Raw genomic sequence first — 22,038 nt, forward strand, 5'->3', positions numbered from 1 at the left:
TATCCTAGTTAGAATTTACTTACTTATTATTAGGATAAACTGGTACGTCCTAGTCTGAACTAATTTCACTTAGTCGGAATGCATGTCGCTGCCTGTACGAACGGGGAATTCCCGAATCATCTCTGGCTCGCCTTGTTCGTTGATTTGAACGGTATTTTACATCGACGAGTGCGCGTGTTAAGTTGCTGGTTGCGTTTAAAAGATTTTATTATAATCTTAGTAAAATTATTGTGAGGCGTTTTATCATGGATGAGCCTTCGTGTAGTAGACAAGCCAATCAAAAACTGTGGAGAGAAAAGTTTTTGGAGGAAATTTTGTAGAGTGAAACCAAAAAGTCTTCTCATTATAATGTGTTGTCAGAATATGCGGATTTGGTTAAACAAGTAGAACACGCGGAAAAGTTGGAAAAAAGAACATCATTACAAAAAAGGCTGAAACGATTTGCTGTTTTGAAAATTGGTGATGTGAAAAAACTCACTGCACGGTGTGAAGGGAATATAAAATACTTTCTTCCAGCTGATGAACTTTATGATGTGATTTACGCAGCTTATGTAGCTGTGTGTCATGGTGGTCGTGATAGGATGTTAACGTCTCTTTATCAATATGTGATGTTTGTCAACAAAAGAAGACAAAAAAGAAAAGAGGGTTAGTTTCAAAGCCAATTCTTCATTCGGAAATGAATAGCAGTTGCCATGTCGATTTTATTGATTTCCAAACACAACCAGACGGGAACTCTATACTCATTCTGGTTTACCAAGACCATCTCACAAAATTTGTTTTCCTGAAGAAGTGGCTTATCATTTGAATGACATATTCCTACCTGTAGGGGTGCCGTGCATTCTTCAATCTGATAACGGCAGAGAATTTGTCAATAATGTTATAAGTGAACTCGCAAATCTTTGGTCAGAACTGAAAATTGTGCATGGAAAACCAAGGTACAGCCAAAGTCAGGGTTCTGTTGAACGTGCCAACTAAGATATTGAAAATATGATAAGTTCTTAAGTTAAAAGAAGGTTAAAAGACAACAATGTGACGAAGTGGTCGGAACAAATAAAGTATGTTCAATTCATGAAAAATCCAGCTTACTACTCTGGCATAAAACAATCACCTTACAAAGCATTATTCGGAGTCGAACCTAGAGTATAGCTTTCCACTTCCTCGTTGCCTCAAGAAATCATAAATAATATTCAGGATGAAGATGACCTAAAGAAGGCAGTCGAAGATGACAGCAATACTGAACAGTACGAAGACAATGATGATGATAACATTGTGAAAATTGACAGAAACGACATTCAAAATGCTAGAAAAATTGCGACAGAAAATTTAGAAAAACAAGCTAAAAGCTTCCTCTGACAAATCCCATCCACCAGCTAACATTGGAGACATCGTAACCATACCTATTCCAGATGTAGACAAAGGCAGAGGTGACCTTCGAAACGTAATTGGAGTAATACTTCAAAAGACTGATGAGGGCCTTTACAAAGTTTTGGTGCCAACTTTGTAAAGGCGTAAACATGGCGTAATTCAAAAACATTATTACAGGTATAATTTTATTAAAATTTTCTGTAATAAAATATTAAAAAATAATTGTTTTAACTTCTTTTTTATTTTTTTAGAACTGATTTTGACTGCATTCAGAAGTTTTTAGATGTGGGAGATATTAATCAGGATATTGAAATATGTTTATGGACTGCAGCCACAAAACATTCTGTTGGAGGCTTCATGAAATGCAGTTGCATGAGAAACTGTTCAACAAACAAATGCAATTGTAAGAAAAACAAAGTACTGTGCAATTCTAAGTGCCATCAGAGTAAACCATGCAAAAATAAGTAAATAAGCAAATTACTAAGATAAGGTGATTTCTGTGGATGAATATAAGTTGATCTAGTGATAGATGTGAAATTACTGATTAATTAATAAATAACTTTAATAAATCATATTGACTATTTTATTTCTATTCCTTTATTCAGATTAGTTTGAAAAGCTTATAGAAGATACAAACTAGGTGAAATTAGTTTAAATTTTTATGTTTTAGAAGTTATTTATATTAAATAACTTCTATAAAAAATTTAAAAATAATCCTCTTGATAGAATAGTTAGAAAAACGAGAGAAATAATTAATCTATGCAAGGACACATTAATTGAATTTACGTCATTCCTTAAAAATAAAATAAATTGTTTCTTTAACAGCTCAACATTTATGCACATGAATCCGAAAATACCGAGACTTTATGCTTTCCCTAAGATGCATAAACCTGACATACCTATCAGACCTATTACTTCTTTTAATTCATCACCTACAACAAAGATAGCCGAATTTTTAATGACAATTTTTAAGAAAATAGATTTTAAACCTACATATTCAATTTTAAATTCTTTTAACTTCATAGATAAAACTAAGACAATCAACTACAAAAATAAAATTTTAGTCTTCTTTGATATCACAAATTTATATGCTAATGTTCCCATTGATCTGTCTTTAGGTTTAGTATCTAATATGTTTAATGATTATTTTAATGACAAAAAAATTTAAATATTTTACTAATAATAATGAATACTTTCACATTTCAGAAGGTTTACCGCTGGGAATGCTGCCTCTATCAGGTTTATTGTCGGATATTTTTTTAAATCACATTGAAAATGATTTTATAATGAATAATATTAATTCTTTTAGACATAACATTTCAAATTGGTTACGGTATGTGGATGATGTCTTTTGTATTTGGGAAGGTGATGAAAATTCGATTGTTAAATTTATTGAATTTCTAAATAATATTCATCCTAAACTTGATTTTACTTATGAGATGGAAATAGAAAAAAGTATAAATTTTTTTTAGATCTAAAGATTACTCGGACAGATGAAAATATAACATATAACATTTTTAGAAAACCTACAATGGTTCCATCTACAATTCTGCTCATCCATTAACTCACAAATTGGCAAACTTCAGATACCTTATTAATAGATGTATGAATTATCGTTTATCTGATGAAAATAGAAATGTGGAATTTAATTATATATATAATTTAGCAAAAAATAACGATTTCCCGAAAGTAATTATAGACAAACTAATAATTAGAATTCAACAACAGAAAGATCCATTACACATTAAAACATTAAATACCTCAATTTACAAATCTATTCCTTATAACTCTATTTCCGCAGAAAGCAATTTCTTATTTAAAAAAATATAATATATCCTTAGCATATTCAAATAATAACACTTTATATAATTTACTATCCAATTATCATATAAAAGAAAATAATCAACTGAAGGATAGTAGTTATTCTATCAAATGTTGCAATTGCAATAGCATATATATAGGTCAAACTAGACGTAAATTGGAAACACGCATTAATGAGTACAAAAATAAAGCCCAGTCCAATGTTTTAAAACATAGATTAGAAACAGGTCATGTAATAAATTACAAAGATGTAAAATTAGTTCATAAATGCCATAAAAGTTACAAATTGGATTTATTGGAATTATTCATAAACATAAAAAGAATAATAAATCTAATATAATGAATGACCAAATTTATAATAATAATGAACCATTGTTTAGTTATCTCATTTAAGTTGTACATGACAATATGAATTTTATGTTTTATTGTAAGTGGCTAAATAATTCCACAGTTTTGAAACTTGTTACCCTGAATGTTTCCTTTTCATATATTCTTTCTTTGTCCTGGTTTCTTTCCTGTTTTTCTTTTCTGGTTTCACCTTCAGTGTCTTTCAATCTCCTCCAAAGAAGTAACCAATTTTAATGTTTTACCACTAATATTTATTTAAATTTGATTTATTAATTATACCCTTTTATAGGTAAGATTATCTTTGTTTTATTCTCTATTGTATTTCATTTTATTTTCTTTATTTCCGTAGATTTGACATGACTTATGACGCCATTTAAATTTTTATTAACTTCTGATTTCATTTTTACATGACTTAGTTTTTCCTTCAGAAAACATATGTTTTTTAATTGTACTTTTTGGTTTGGAATCCTTCTTACAGTTCCTGACGGTGAGTTCCCTTTTCTTTTTTTCTATTATATGTTGTGATGATCGTTTATTTTATATCAAAACACAATTTTTAAATATATAATAGAATTTTTCGGGAGCAGGTTCAAAGAGAAATTCGTTAATTCAAAAATCCGACTTTTTTTATTTTTTTTTTTTATTATTTCTTTTTTTTTTGTTTCCATAACTTTTATTTTTTAATATTAACGCCCCTCTTAATGCTATCATAAGTGTGATATTATTACAATTTCCCCATATTCAGAATTGGAAAATTTACAAAGTGAGTAGTGGAAATTTTACAATTCAACGTTCCTTAAATTATTAATTTTTTTTACAACAACTACGACTTAAATTATCTTATAATTAATATCACTTCAAAATTCATGTTTTTATATCAAAATTACTTAATTTTGATCATATTTACATATTCTGGAGTCTTATGTTTTGATCGCGCGGAGGTGGAGGTGGCACTGAGGGAGATTGACGGGACCGGAGGACCGGGATCGGATGGTATTCCTGGTTTCTTGATAAAAAATTGTTACAAGTCACTTTCATTTCCCCTTACTATTTTGTACAACGTCTCCTTAAGTACTTGTGTTTTCCCGTCTGCCTGGAAGCAAGCTCACGTTATACCAATATTCAAGTCTGGTAACCGTAATGATGCGTCCAATTACAGACCAATATCTCTTTTGCCACAGTTCAGTAAGGTTTTCGAGAGGCTTGTATATAAACGTTTATTTTTTGCTGTTAAGAGTATGATTGACCCCAGACAACACGGGTTTCACGCTGGTCGCTCGGTCGTGAGCAATTTGCTACTATACTCGGATTATATTCTTAACTCACTTGAACAACTATACCAAGTTGATGCTATTTATACTGATTTCAGCAAGGCTTTCGATCGAGTGAATCATGAACTTCTGCTGAACAAGCTGGCAAAATTTGAAATTAATGGCAATTTACTTTGTTGGATTGCATCTTATATCCGGGACAGAACTCAGATTGTATCAGTGAATGGTTATCTATCCGACCCTATTCAGGTTCCATCTGGGGTCCCGCAGGGCAGTCACCTTGGTCCGCTACTTTTTACTATTTATATTAACGATATCTTCTCTGTTATTAAACATGCTCAATGTTTAATGTATGCTGACGACCTTAAACTTTTTCTGCGTATCACGTCTCCGCGCGACTGCTCGAAGCTTCAGTTGGACATAGTTGAGTTGCAACGGTATTGCGAAGCTAATTTCATGACGCTTAACCGATCAAAATGCAATGTTATTACTTTTAGTAGAAGATCAAATGTCATTCATTTCGATTACAACTTTGATCGGGATGGTATACAACGAGTATCCTGTATTAGAGACTTGGGAGTCATGTTTGATGAGAAATTGTTGTTCAGAGAGCACGTTGATGGAGTAGTTAATAAAGCTTGGCGCATGTTGGGGTTTGTTATTAGGTCTACTGAGCATTTTTCTAACATAAATGCAATTAAAACACTATATTTTGCTTATGTTTACAGTATTCTAAACTACTGTAGCGTTGTGTGGAATCCTCATTACCACATACATATCGATAGATTGGAGCGGGTGCAGAGAAAATTTTTGAAGTACTTGTGTTATAAATCTCATTTAGTGTATGATGACTACGACTCTACTTGTGCTTCTTTACGGTTTCTGTCCCTCCATCAGCGTCGCACCTGCAATGATTTGCTATTTTTTTTCAAAATTCTCAACAATGAGTGTGATTGCGCCGGGCTCGTTAGCTTGATTAATATTCACGTTGCACCGAGAAATTTGCGATATAATTTTTTGTTCTTCACTCCGGCTGCGCGTACGAATGCGTTCCTCCACTCCCCAATGATGAGAATGGCAAGAGCGGCTGATCGTTTCCCAATTGACATTTTTCGGTACACGTATCCGGTATTTAGACGTATGGTTACGACTGCTGCACTGGCCTCGCCGACCGGACTGGTCTGATTATAGTTTGTCTAATTTTACATTAAATTTAATCGGAATTTAATCGAATTTCACTCGTCAATTGTTACTTATATACATATATATATATATTTTTTTTGTTTTATATTTTTTGTATAATTTTCATTTGGTTTGCGTCTCTGTATGTATTTTTTCTGGCTTATATTGCGCTGATATTTCTGTTTGATTTCTTTATGTCAATGTTGTGATGCAGTATTATAGGGTTTGTCCCGTTCTGTATCCATTTGTATAAATAAATAAATAAATAAATAAAACAGAGATACATGATATTTTCCTATTTCAACTTTTGAATTTTCATCAAATAAATTGTTGTTATTTTTATTTATTATTCGGTATGGTCCATTAATTGTTTTCATTAATTTTGCTACTATTTTATTTCTTTTATCGGTGACTATTCTTGTTTTAATTAGTACTAAGTCATTTATGTTGAAATTGATCTTCTTTCTGTTCTTTTTTTCCTGTTGTCTCTTTCGATACTGTGCTTTTTTAATTAGTCTTTCTTTTCCTTGTTCTAATCTTATTTCTAAATTTTCTATTTCTTCTTTTTTCCAAATTCGGGGAGGAAATATTTCAGTCATTAAGAATGATGGATTCTCTTGATGGGTAGTGTTTGGGGTATTATTTAACAATTTTTCTATTATTATGACTTTTTTTATCCAAATGTGATGATTTTCTACTTGTATTTTATGGGTATAATTTTTAGCAAACGTTATTTTATCATTAAATGTTATCGAATAATCCAACAAATTTCCTTCAATCTCTCTTTACTTTCTTCCTTTATCTGAATCTTTTTTACCAATTCTTCTATATACCATTCCTTATTTCCCTCGTCAATAATTATATTTTCTTTTTTATTTTCATTTATTTTATTACTTTTATTTTCATTATTTATATTTACATAATTTATTTCTTTCCCATATTCATCATATTTATTTTCTTCATCAGTATTTTTATAATAATTTTCCCCTTTATTTATATTATTAATTCTTTTTACATTTTCTTCATTCGTTTTCCTTTCAAAATTCTTTTCTTTCTTAACACTTTCTTTATCTTCTTTTTTATACTCAATCATTAAATGACAATATTCATTATTTGTTTCGAATTTTATACAATTTTTCCCAATTCTTAATTCTTCTTTTTCAAAATCTAAGATCATTTCATGTTTTCGGATGTTGTCAATTCCTATCAAACACTCATATGTTATGTTCTCGAAAAGATAAAATTCCATTAAATAGGTTTCATTATTAATTTCGGTTGCTGAATATAATTTTTTACTCACTTGTCCTACTTTCTAACGATTGGTTGCAAATATTTCTAATTTTTTTATGTTTTCAAGATAATTTTCTAAGTTATCTATTGTTTTTGTTATGTCGGTATTAATTATTGATATTTCAGCATCAATTGAATCAAATTCAAAATTAATTTAAGATCGTCAATATCGGTGGTTAGTTTTATCAAGTTATTTAAGTATGTCATCGGGTGTATTTTGTCCTTGGTACCCCTAAATTTGGGCCACATTTCCGGTTTTAAATATGATAATGTCGATGTAGAATCTAAATTTATCATATTACTTCTAGTTTTCTTTATATCTTCGACTATTTTAATTACATTGTCGTAATTTTCACATTCTTTTGTTTTTAAATGATCGAAATTTTGTTTATTTAGTTCTTGGTTAATTATGATATCTTTCTTTAATTTATCTTGTTCTTCTTGTAAACTATTTAAATTTTTATATGTTTCTTCTTTTAAATTTATAATATAACATGTAAATTCACTTATTTAGTTTTTTATTTTTATTTTCTTTTTAATTCGGTCAATTGTTAATTTCTTGAATTTTTTGTAATTTTTGTTTTTTTTTTCTCACATACAGATACATATTATTGTATTATTACATTATGTAATATATATTGTTATCTTTTTTTGGGCTATGCCTGTTGGGTAATAAAGGAATATTATTATTATTATTATTATTATTATAATATTATCTTTATTTTCTTTAATTTTATCGGAATACTCATTTATTTGTTGATCTATTGTCGTAATAATTTGAATTGTGTTTTCTTGTCTAATTGTTTCAATCTTTTCCTTAATTTGATACGTTATCTTTCCATCTAGTGCTTTAGTTATACCTTCTATTTGATTATTTAATTGTTGTTCCAATTTTTCAAGATTATTTTTCATAATTATTTCATTTTCTTTTTTAATTATTTCGAAGTTTTCTACTATTAATGTTCTATTATCGTCATTTAGTTTCTTATTTTCGTCTCTCATTCTTTTGTTTTCATCTATTATTTTAGTTGTTATTTCTTCATTTATTCTTCTCAAATTTTCTTCATTTATGATTTTGTTCTCTTCATTTAATGTTCTTAGATTTCCTTCATTTATTACTCTATTATTTTCATCTCTTATTTTGTTATCTTCATTTATTTTTCGCATCATTTCCATTATATCATTCATATTTATTTGAGTTTTCTCTGCTGTCTCCTTCTTATCGCCACTACCCGTATTAGCCATACTCGAAGTTTGATTCGTTCCGTCGGTATCATCTTTTCTACCTTTCGATGACGCTCTAGTTTTTATTTGTCTTTCAGCCATTGTATTTTTTTCTGGCCCCACGTTGGGCGCCAAAAATTGTGATGGTCGTTTATTTTATATCAAAACACAATTTTTAAATATATAATAGAATTTTTCGGGAGCAAGATCAAACAGAAATTCGTTAATTCAAAAATCCGACTTAACACTTTTTAATGTTTATTTTTTTTATTATTTTTTTTTTTTGTTTTGACTTTTATTTTCTTATATTTTAATATTAATACCACTTCTTAATGCTATCATAAGTATGATATTATTACAATATGTTTCTCTTTTCTCTATTTTTCTCGTCTGTTATTTCTAAAATATTCAGAGTTCACGTTTCATTTTGTAAATCTTCTTATTAGATTTTAAATGTTACTGCAAATAATATTTTATTGTGATTTTCATTATTTTAACAGCTTGTCGCTAAAGATGGGAATGTAATTACCGAAATATGTACGACTGTATATTTAAATAAAGCAAGTAGAAGTTATTTTATTATTTATTCATTAACTTGCAACATGGATTCCAATATATATAGAAATTAGTTCAGACTAGAATGTACCAGTTTATCTTAAACCATGTAAATTCTAACGAGGATCAACCGATTAGACCTAAGCTAAACTGGTTTATCCTATCGGTAACAGAATGAATGAGTTTTGCCTAGGCTATACTGATTTGTCCTATCGCGTGTCGAACTAGGCGAATCTAGTTCATCCTAAAATCGGGTTTGGCTGGTGACGTATACACAGTATGTCAGGGTACATGAAATAAATGTACCATGTTTTCGGAGTTACATTAGCTTAAACATCCAACCCAACCCACAACAAAACCTTTGTTTCGCTTTTATTTTCAAATATTCGTTTCAAAATCCTAAATTTTGTTTTAAACACTATTTATAGACGAAATAAATCTTAACCAACCATTAAGGAGATATTATAATGGTACATTTTCAACTTTATTTAGTTGTAATTAAATATTTGGCCAGATATTCATAACTTCCTAACACTGTGAGACGTGTGTAGAAATCCACCTTTAGCTGCAAAAGAAGAAAATTACCTTCGGGAAGGACAAATGTACGATACAGATTAGAGGTTTCGAAAAAAAATATATAATTTTTTATATTGGTCAACTTTAAACGTCATTTTCTGAAAACTAAATTTTTCCAATCTGTACGCATGATAACTCCCGCATTGTTTAACGGATTTTCAAAAGTTATTCGTTTTTAAATACAAGATAAGCTGCTTATTAAAACCTGACAACCCGTCTTTAGAAAACCTTATTCTCCTCGTTGCAAAAAAGTCTTAGTTTTCTTTATTTTCGAGTCTCCAAGGTGCATACCCTCTATAATAAAATAATGTATAACATCCATGTTTTTATAATTTCGTTACAGAGAAAAATTAAATAAATAAGGAATAAAAACCTCTTACTTGCTTTTATTATATTTTATTCGAAAGTAGTGTCGAGGTACAAACCTCATCTTCAGTCAAACTACAAAGAAATCAAATAACGATTATAAACAAAATTGTTACAAACATGTTAAAATGACCACAATTAATATATTTATAATCTATTGAACTAATTTTCTAAATATTCACAGTCAAAATTTTACTATAAAAGTTTTCGAAACATCAATACTCTATTTAAGATACTAAAACACATTAAAAATTATGTCATTGCAAACAATAAAACAGGCACTCTTCTGGAACGCGTTTTACAAACTAAAAAGACAAGACCAAAACAAGACAACACGCCCACAAATAAAAAGTAGGGTTTCAACGTAAAATCTTTTAAAACAATTCGAGTTGATCATAAAGAAGATTAATGTTATTATCTTTTTTATGTTTCAGAATTTCCAGGATTTCGAGAAGATCCATTTTAAAACTCTTCTCACATTTATGAAGTAATTTTATTTCTTTATAGAGTATAGTTGTTATTATGTCCTGTTTCCATATGATGTTTAAAAACATTTGATTTGCTCCTTGTCTTATGTTCCCTGACCCGAGTTTCCAGCCTTTGACCTGTCTGTCCTATGTACAGTGAGTTGCAATTTTCACATCCAATGCTATACACCCCGCTTTCTTTCATTATATCTTTATCGTTTTTGTGATAATTTGACAGAAGTCTTAAAATGGTGTTGCTATTTGAAAATGCTAATGAAATTCCATATTTAGAAAAAATATGTTGTGCCTTTAACGTAATATCATTAAATGTTATGTGCCTATATTTCCTAGATGTGCCTAGATCCTTTTGTTTTTGAGCTTTAGAAAACAACCTACAAATGATATTTTTAGGAAAGCCATTCAAATATGTTATAAATTTCTTCTGTCTTGTTCTTCTGTGTTAATGGGTAGCTGAAAACTCTATTAATTAAAAATATAAAATTAGCTAATTTTTGGGACAAAGGTGTTCTGAATTGTATGGTATGGTAGTGGCTGAAGTTTTTCTAAAAATCCCCTATTCAATTAAATGATCTTTGGTTCTCGTTAAGCTCAAGTCCAAGACATTTAGTTTTCTTTTTTCTTCCATTTCCAGTGTGTATTTAAGATTGTTCTGTAGACCATTGATGTAATTGTGAAAGTTATGTAAAGATTGCTCATTCCCCTTCCATACACAAAAGACCTCATCCACATATCTAGCCCAACAGCCAATATTATTCACGTAAGGATTAGCTTCATTCATGATGAAATTCATTCAAGAAAACTGTGTTTTCAGAGAAGTACGTTATAATTTCAGATCAACCGATTCACATATTCTAATTAAGTATTTTATTGTTTCAGTGTAGATTATGGTGTAGTTAAAAAAAAAATATCAATTAGTTTCTTCAATCTATTAAAAAGGTTCACTAGACCTACTTGATATTTAAAAGAAGGTAATCGTGTCATTGGGATAAATGTATCAACTACTTTGTTTAAAGTATCATTTTTTCCCGTTGAACTTTTGTAGTGTTATGTCAATCGGATTATACCTTCACTCAATAATTTGATATTATTTAATGAAGTATTAGTACAGGTCGTTTTTAATAAATAATAGAATTGAATTACTACTTTATGTTAAGACGTTTATTTGTTCACTTATTTACAGTTCTAAAAATATAGCAACAATAGACTTATAATGGGTAAAACGGTAACTCTTGTGGTTCCTAAAAAAGGGTTACAGGGGACGCTAGATGGAGCACCTTTTTCATAATAATGTTGTCAAAACTTGAGTTCTTGTATTTAGCGTTCCCAATCACCCATTTAACAATTATTGATCTTAGAGTTTCTAGAATAAAAAATTTCCAGTGTTTGTTACCAAACGTTGTTTTTCCGCGCGGTGGAATAAGATATGGTAATAAGCTTAGTTCTATTGCTAGTTTGGAATCTAAAATATTGCTTAAAACCTGCCTTATCGACAGTTTTAAGTTCATCTAAAAGTTCAAGATTATATTTATCTTTAATATTGTTTATTATCAGTTTCAAAACGGCATCAAAAAAAGTTGTCCATGTACTATACAACTGGGTACTTGTTTCTGGATATAATAAATTGTAATCTAAATTTATCTATAAATAAATTCACGATATCTACTATTAATCATATTTATAATAACTGCTTACCAAGATATCAGCTCTTTTATCGTTAAGGCTAGGCCAATTTATTAAAAATGCAGCAACGTTTTGTAGATTTTCTCTTCGCCTTAACTCAAAGGTTTTTTGCCACTTGTGTAGGACTGTTAACGATGGTTCTGAATTTATTTTTAGCCACGTTTAGTGTGATATGAGAGCTATAACATGGATAATAAGAACAAAAATAACAAATAAAGTAATTTGACTTACACTCGTCCACATTTTCCCCTTGTTCTTCAGCAGAATTACCGGATAAACGACGTTTCTTTGAAGAAATTTCTCCACAATGGCAGATTAAATTTTTGCATTTATCCACAAGCCGACCTCTTGCTAATATTGGTCTTCCGGTGGGCGAATCCTTTTTTTTTTACAGCAGAAACATAGTACGTTCCCACAGTTTCGGTAGGAAATAGTCCTATTATTTTACTGGCTAAGATATTATAGTGCTCATATTGTAATCGGCTATAAAAATAATGTATTATTTAAAATATTTAAAACATTCAAAAAGAAATTATTCTTTACATATCACTTACTTTTTAATAATGTAGATGTATAAATGTTTGATGATTATATCGACTAAGCGTGTACGTCTAGTATGATCCAATACGTTATTGGTTTTATAATAATTTAGTACACTGTTTCCTAATGGTACTGTTTGTAATAATGTTCTTAATTCAAAATCTGGAAAATTGCTATCCATGATTGCGGGATTCAAATTCTGATCGAGTTCACCAAATGAAATGTCACTACTCAAACGACTGACTATGCTATTTCATTCATTTTCTTTGTTAGCATTAACATAAAATGTTAATGGTTTGAAAATATTTAGTACCTATTATAAAACAAAAATAAAATATTGAAAGAATGAGTACATACAAAAGTTACATTAATTTCAGGATTCTGTTCCAGAATTTTTCTTTTTAATTTAGCCCGCATTCCCACTGAAGGTACTACTTCCTTTAATTCATCAGGTGTTAATTTTACAAAAAATTCCCAATCAATATCATCATTCTCTGTAAGGTTATTTAAATATTATTTATTTTATTATCTGTTGTATGTAGGTAAGTCATTTCTACAGTATTGCAATAACCGGTCTAGTGCGGTATGATAGACTTGTCCTAACATACGATAAAAACCGTTTTTAAATAGTTTTTGTGGCTGGTTAGAATAAACTTATTATTATAAACGATAAAAAGTTACAGACACGTACGCACTGTATTTTATTTTTACCGTTTCACTTGAATCCGTATATTATAAGCTTAGTATACTACTTACAAATGTTCCGACTTGTTAGAACTCGTCATTACAATCGCACATCTCAAGTAATACCGTCAAATTTCAGTAGATTTCAGTGCATTATTTAACATGTGCGACTGTAATGACAAGTTTTCTAGGACGACAAAATAACGTTAGCAACGGCGACGCATTAGGATTCCTTTCGGCATTCGGTTGTTTTTTTACTTAAAAAAAAATCCAAAAATACTTACCTCCACTAAGTGTGATTCATTTCCGTTAACTGTCACTAATCTCCAGCACCAAGTTGAAACGTGTACAAAGATATAACGTACAAATATGGCGTACCTAATACGTCGCGGAACGGTTTTGATGACATCATCACGCACTTGTACCAACAGGATTTAGTATTTCATATGATCCATTTCATTTAGTATTTTATTCTTGTAAGTTTTAATTGAGTTTGTTGCATGGCATACCAATGTATGTTATCGTGTCCCGTACGTAACGACGATATAATAACATAAACTAAGTAAAAATAGAGAAATTTAGGGTGTTTGGTTATTGTAAGTTGTCAAAACAAGTCTGAAAAGGGGGATTCACGTCTTCAAAACGAATTCACGTTTAGTATCAACGTAAGAAAAAATATATTATTACCTCAAATATATTTATATCGTCCGTTCAAACATAATTTACTCCATTGGAGCAAAATTCTTGTTTACTCCAAATATATTTATTTTTATACCTGTTGACTCTACCGATTAATCGAATTGAATACAAGTTTTATTAAAACAAAGCTTTGTTTTGAGTATAATATCCGGTCAAGTAAACCATTCAAGTTTACTCAAATTAAGCAATAAGTGTTGAAGTAAGTGATCAGTTCATTCAAAGAATTAAACATTTTTGAAGATATACAGGGTGATTCATAAGTAATGGGCCAAATTGTAAATGTACGTTCAGGAGGCCAAAATAATAATTAAAGCGTAAGGGTTTATTTGATCCATGATCGACCAGTTTTTGATAATTGAAAAGAAAAATCAACTGTACTTTTTACTGGTTTTAAATTTATTAATCGTTTTGTCTTACATGTTTCGATAACAAGTTATCATCTTCAGAGACGCTACAATACAATAAATTGTTTTATTACGTAATTTTTTTATGGTTTCAGTTTAATATTGTTATCAATTATCAATTACGGTTAGGTAAATGTCAACATTCCATGCCATGCTTGTGTCTTAACAGATTAATGCTACGTCGACCACCGTGAAATGTAGTGTAGTGAATTAGTAAAATTCAAATATCTCGAAAATCGTTAATATTTTCAAGATCAAAGAAGTATAGCTTTTTTCTACAGAAATGATGGGGCTATCCAAATTAAACAAGTATGTTGTAAAATAATGAGCGATAAAAAATTTGTAGCTGATTTCATCTAATTCATATGGCGCATGTGGCGACATCTACGAGTTAACTCAAATCCTCTCACACATTATTGTTTACCCTTACAAAAACTATAAGTCAACTATGAGTCATTATGTAGAAAAGTAGCTGATCTATTAACAAAAATCTATTTTATTTTTTTCGCTTTAACATCCTATATCTCAGTAAGGAGCAGACTAAGACCCATTATTGTTAATGAAAACATTATTATTTTGGCCTCCTGAACGTACATTTACAATTTGGCCCATTACTTATGAATCACCCTGTATATATGGTTGATTTGACCAATCTTTTTTTTTGTGTGTATAACTTCGGTATGCTGGGGTTCATATACAAAAACATGGACGTGTAGAAACTTCTATTTGAATTATTTTTCAGATATGAGGTATATTCAGCTAAGGTTTCCTTACGTTCATTAATTACTTCTTTTGTACTTTTAACTATTTTCTCTAATGGGTTGCTTTTAAGTTTTGTTATTTTGCATGAATTCATACGTTTTTTCTAAATATAAGCTCTTTTCCATAATAACAACTCCGGCTCCCTTATCTGCTTTCACAAAAACACCGTTTACCTTTATTAGTTTTCTCTTTATGGATTTTATGTTCTTCCAGTCACTGTTCTTATTTTTATGCCTAATGTTCCCTTTTATGTTCTTCATAAATTTGTTTTTATTTAAAAAATGAATTAATTCATTTTTAATGTCGTCGTAATTAGGATGATTTTTGATTATAACATCGAAATCTATGGTTATCTTAGGAAGGTCGATTTCAGAAGAAAGAGCATATTTGTAACCATTATTGAGAAATTTTACTTCTTCCACATCAAAGACTATGTCTGGCAATTTGTAAATTGTGTTATTTCAACGTGCTTCTCTTGTTCTGTTGTTCTTATTTTATTATATTCTTTTTTCTTTAAATTTTCAAATTTTCTGTCTTTCTTTCTTCTACCTTCTCTTTTGTGTATCCCTGCTTCATTCCTCGCTTGTAATACAATTTTCTCAACTTCCAAGTGATGAAATTGGCTACGAAGATCTCTTTGTTTTTTACAAACATTTTCATAAATGTTATATAAATTCTTGAAATACCGTCTCTTTTCATCTTTCATTATCTTACTTTACATATAGTTCTTTGTTGAGGTTTTTAGTTTTTTGCATCTTATTTTTGCGAAGTTTGGTGTCACTTCTTCTTTAAGACATTTATTTATGAAATTAATGTGGTTTTTCGTTATTTCGAGTTTCTTGTATAGTTTTTTAAATCCATGGATTAACTTAGAGGTGTGAGTTTGATAATTAATCACGTTGTCCATGTTGCAAGTTATCTATTAATTAAATAAATAAGGAATAAAAACCTCTTACTTGCTTTTATTATATTTTATTCGAAACTAGTTTCGAGGTACAAACCTCATCTTCAGTCGAACTACAAAGAAATCAAATAACGATTATATAATATAATAACAAAATTATTACAAACATGTTAAAATGACCACAATTAATATATTTATAATCTATTGAACTAATTTTCTAAATACTCAAAAAGATAATAACATTAATCTTCATAATGATCACCTCGAATTGTTTAAAAAACCTATTTTTACTGTTTTAAAAGATTTTACGTTAAAACCCTAGTTTTTATTTGTGGGCGTGTTGTCTTGTTTTGGTCTTGTCTTTTTAGTTTTTAAAACGCGTTCCAGAAGAGTGCCTGTTTTATTGTTTGCAGTGACATAATTTTTAATGTGTTTTAGTATCTTAAATAGAGTATTAATGAAAGAGTAAGAAAACGTTTCTAAACTAAACGATGCGATTTCTTTATTTATCTTTTACAGTACAACATGTTTCGGCTAACAAGTAGCCTTCTTCAGGTACAACTAAAATTAAAATTAAATAGTTGGTAAAAAAATTGATGCAAAAAACGGAATAGTTACCGTCAATGTGGTACACATATGAGTAATCGGGAAATCGTATACATATATATAGATCATTTCATGGGAGTAAATTAGAAAGGTCACTCTAAGAACATGTAAAAATTCTTCAGAAAAACCAAAAGGGTCGAACCACTACAAGTGAATTTGAAAACCATAAAACTTAACTTAATGAACAGAGTTTATGTAACTTACTCGAAAAGGACGAAAAAACAATACTAACAAAATGTTCAAAGAATGTCAGTTGATCTAAAAGTATAAACGCGGAAGTACAACAGTTAAAGAACGACTGATCTTAAAAATAAGGAACAACAAGAATGGGACGCGTGCTATAAAGGTTTTTAACAAAGAATAAAAAAACCTATCGTTGTGAAAAATAGACTTGCGCGCGAAAAAAAAATTAATTAAATGTATTTTATAAAGAATCTAAAATTGTTCATATCCGTCATGTTGTTAATAAGTTTGTTTTCTAAATTACCGGTGTAGATATGAAGTTCCTCGTATAAATCTAAAAGTTTTGATTTTTTAATATTTTTTTGTATCTTTGTACAATTGAGACTGGTTTTATGATTATTTATGATTATATTGCGGAGTTATTACTTTTAAGATGTTCCTTAAACCTGGTTTGGATGTTCCTGCCTGTCTGTCCTATATAAAACCGATCACAATATTCGCATTCGATCTTCTATACTTCACTTAACTCGGACTTGTCAAAACGGTGTTTGTTATTAGTTAGCATATGACCTAATTTCTTATTGGAAGAGAACCCCGTAGATATGTTAAACTTTTTGAGGTGTTTAGTGATTTTATGCTGTATGGAGGGCGCTCTAATGGATCTTGTCTCTATTGTTGTGTCGGGGATATACCATTCTGTTAATTAACGATGAGTAAACTCTGTTGTATATGTTTTGCATGTCCCAGAAACTATAACCATTATTTGTTCCGATGCTAAAAATTGTTTTAAGTTCCGAAATGTAGTCTGAATCATTGAGTGGTATAGTGTTAAGCCGATTAAAGTAGAATCTGAAGGCAGCTTCTTTGTGTGACGTTGGATTGAAAGAATTCTTCGGCATTATCGAATCTGTAGATGTTGGTTTTCTATATATATTAAAAGACAGATGGTCATTATGATCTCTGGAAATACTTAAGTCGAGGAAGTTAATGCTCTTATTTAATTCCTTTTCCATAGTGAATTCTAAGTTGTTGATGTTGTTGAAGATGTTGTACAATGCCCTAAGTTTAGCAGCGTTACCCTCATAAACTATACGGATGTGAAAAGTTTATATTTCTCTGAGAATAACTGCTTCTCGAAGTCATTGACGAACATTTCCGCGATGATGCCCGAAATTGGAGATCCCATGGGAAGACCAGCAGACATTTGATAATATCGATTTTTAAATATAAAGAAGTTTTGATTAGAAACTATTTTCAGAAGGTTGCAGAAGGTTGTTATTTCATTATGATTAATATTAAGATATTGGTGGTGGTTATCTAGGTCATTTTTTATTATAGATATGGACTCATGAATTGGGATATTCAAATATAGGTTCTTAATATCAAACGATATAAGAAGGCTATTCTTTATGAGCGTGATGTTCTTAATTTTATTAATTAGATCCATGGAGTTTTTCACTGAATAGGAGTTGTGGTTGAGGAATGAATTAAACAGAAAAGATTGGATAGTCTTTGCTATTTTGTTTGTGGGAGTATTTTTGTTAGTAATTATTGGTCTAATACAACATTTCAATGTAGGTGGTAACGGATTCATTTCTGTTGATTTGTTAGGACCAATGTTGAATTTTAAAAGAGCGGTAGAATTCTCTTTTATAAATTTCTTTAGTTTGTTGCTAAAGCCTGTGGTTGGGTTATTTTTTTATGGGATATATGTTATTATTATCAAAGAATTCCTGGGCTTTGTCCACGTAGGTAGACTTGTCCAAGATAACAAGACCTGAATTTTTGTCACCAAACGTTATTATGAGGTCATCGTTTTTGACCTTTTCTCTTATGGATTTTATGTTTTTTGTGATCTGTGGACATACAGCGGTTAGAATCATAGATATGTTTAATATTGGGATTTTAGTAAAACGTCGCGGAAATGATGAGTCGTCGAGATCACTAAATGTTACAGTTTGAATGGGTCTTTCTGTTTGGATTCTTTTGACCGTGAAAAGAGCATTACTATTGTTGTAGTGAGATAAGGCAGTCGAGGGTTTATTTATCAAATTGGCTTTATATGATTGTTAGAGTATTAATGTTTCGAAAACTTTTATAGTAAAATTTCTTTTAAATCTTTTAAAAAAGTAAAAATAGGTTTTTTAAACAATTCGAGTTGATCATTAAGAAGATTAATGTTATTATCTTTTTGAGTATTTAGAAAATTAGTTCAATAGATTATAAATATATTAATTGTGGTCATTTTAATATGTTTTTAACAATTTTGTTATTATATTATATAATCGTTATTTGATTTCTTTGTAGTTCGACTGAAGATGAGGTTTGTACCTCGAAACTAGTTTCGAATAAAATATAATAAAAACAAGTAAGAGGTTTTTATTCCTTAATAGATAACTTTCAACATGGACAACGTGATTAATTATCAAACTCACACCTCTAAGTTAATCCATGGATTTAAAAAACTATACAAGAAACTCGAAATAACGAAAAACCACATTAATTTCATAAATAAATGTCTTAAAGAAGAAGTGACACCAAACTTCGCAAAAATAAGATGCAAAAAACTAAAAACCTCAACAAAGAACTATATGCAAAGTAAGATAATGAAAGACGAAAAGAGACAGCATTTCAAAAATTTAAATAACATTTATGAAACTCTTTGTAAAAAACAAAGAGATCTTCGTAGCCAATTTCATCACTTGGAAGTTGAGGAAATTGTATTACAAGCGAGGAATGAAGCAGGGATACACAAAAGAGAAGATAGAAGAAAGAAAGACAGAAAATTTGAAAATTTAAAGAAAAAAGAATATAATAAAATAAGAACAAGAGAAGCACGTTGAAATAACACAATTTACAAATTTGACAGACATAGTCTTTGATGTGGAAGAAGTAAAATTTCTCAATAATGGTTACAAATATGCTCTTTCTTCTGAAATCGACCTTCCTAAGTTAACCATAGATTTCGATGTTATAATCAAAAATCATCCTAATTACGACGACATTAAAAATGAATTAATTCATTTTTTAAATAAAAACAAATTTATGAAAAACATAAAAGGGAAGAACATAAAATCCATAAAGAAAAAACTAATAAAGGGAAATGGTATTTTTGTGAAAGCAGATAAGGGAGCCAGAGTTGTTATTATGGAAAAGAGCTTATATTTAGAAAAAACATATGAATCCATGCAAAATAACAACTACACAAAACTTAAAAGCAACCCATTAGAGAAAATAGTTAAAAGTACAAAAGAAGTAATTAATGAATTTAAGGAAATCTTAGTTGAATATACCCCATATCTGAAAAATAATTGAAATAGAACTTTCTACACGTCAATGTTTTTGTATATGCACCCCAGCATACCGAAGTTATACTCCCTCCCAAAATTACACAAACCAGACGTGCCCATCAGGCCTATCACCTCATTTAAGAACTCACCGATTCAAGGTCTAGTCAAATTCATGAAAAATATATTTAATAGCATTGATTTTATACCTTCTTATTCCATAATCAATTCAAATCAATTCATAGAGTTGACCAAAAATATCAATATTGACAATTGCCTCTTAATATCGTTTGACATAACAAACCTCTACCCAAATGTCCCAGTTGAATACACTCTCGAAATAATTTCAAAAATGTTTGATTCACATTTTGACAACAAAAATAATGTAAAACATTCGAATCACATTCTTAAGCACATAGTAAAACAAAATCAATGCAGCTTTAAAGGAGAATTTTATTTGGTTACCGAAGGTTTACCTATGGAAATGCCATTATCTGGATTGCTGGCGGATATATTTTTGGATCATATTGAAAAGAATTTCATCATGAATGAAGGGGAATGAGGAATCTTTACATAACTTTCACAATTACATCAATGGTTTACAGAACAATCTTAAATACACACTGGAAATGGAAGAAAAACGAAAACTAAATGTCTTGGACTTGAGCTTAACGAGAACTAAAGATCATTTAATTGAATATGGGATTTTTAGAACAACTTCAGCTATAGCCACTACCATACCATACAATTCAGAACACCCTTTGTCAAAAAAATTAGCTAATTTTAGATTTTTAATTGATAGAGTTTTCAGCTACCCATTAACACAAAAGAACAAGACAGAAGAGATTAATTACATATTTGAATTAGCCCACAACAATGGCTTTCCTAAAAATATCATCGTAGGTTGTTTCTAAAGCTCAAAAACAAAAGGATCCACTGTTTATTAGAGAAGTGCAGCAAAATAAATATAGGCACATAACATTTAATGCAGGGACTAAGAACGAAACGAAAACGAGAACGAAAGAACGAAATTAATCGAATAATTTATAAGAACGAAAACGGAAACGAAAACGAAATTTTTATTTTCCGTTCATGATTGAAAACGAAATAAATAATTTCGGTTACCGGTTTTAACCGGTTTAATGACACAGTATTTTTGTAACCTACTCCTAGTAGACATATCGGGGATGCAAGGGTCTTCTATTCACGTTCTATTCACGGTCTTCTATTCACAACTTCGTTGAAGAGTCATCTCTATAGTCAACTTCAACAGAAGAAGATGAAATAGAGCAATTTTTAAAACAAAAAGAAAATATTTCTTCAAAATCTCATAATACAGCAGATATTCGATGATTGTTAGATCGTTATTATGAAGAACCGCGCGAAAAGCGAGATACGTGCGTCTTAAAATATTGGGCAGCAAAAGAAACGTCATCAAATGAATTGTATAACGTTGTAAAACAAATTATTGGTTTACCTATGACACAAGTGAGTGTTGAACGAGCATTTTCAGTACTGAAATATATTTTAAATTGTCAAAGGACGAATTTAAAAGAAAATTTATTGGAAGATGTCTTGCTTCTTAGATTAAATACTTACAATTAATTTTTATATAAATATATTCATATATACTAAAATTAATAATTATCCTATGATTTACTTTAGAATATATCTTTAGTTTAATTAACTAAAATTTGTATTTATTTTGGAATGCTGAATTATTTATACAGGGTGTATCTGAATGACTGCAACAAACTTCAAGGGGTTATTCTTTAGTGAATTTTAAGGGTACTTTGATATATG

General features: G+C 29.7%; 1 protein-coding gene and 1 long non-coding RNA gene across 2 annotated transcripts in view; one reads left to right on the top strand and one right to left on the bottom strand.

The window, feature by feature from the left end:
- Nucleotides 1-22,038, top strand: part of LOC111414839 (retinal degeneration C) — a 127,824-nt gene that overhangs the window by 76,744 nt on the left and 29,042 nt on the right. The window lies entirely within an intron of this gene.
- LOC139431689 (uncharacterized) lies at nucleotides 11,826-12,724 on the bottom strand. The gene is made up of 3 exons (XR_011641746.1): nucleotides 12,398-12,724; nucleotides 12,179-12,345; nucleotides 11,826-12,124 (listed from the first exon to the last, which is right to left on the bottom strand). It is a non-coding gene; the product is annotated as an uncharacterized lncRNA (long non-coding RNA).

The sequence above is a fragment of the Onthophagus taurus genome, chromosome 11 (assembly GCF_036711975.1).
Source record: "Onthophagus taurus isolate NC chromosome 11, IU_Otau_3.0, whole genome shotgun sequence".
In the NCBI taxonomy this organism is placed as follows: Eukaryota; Metazoa; Arthropoda; class Insecta; order Coleoptera; family Scarabaeidae; genus Onthophagus; species Onthophagus taurus.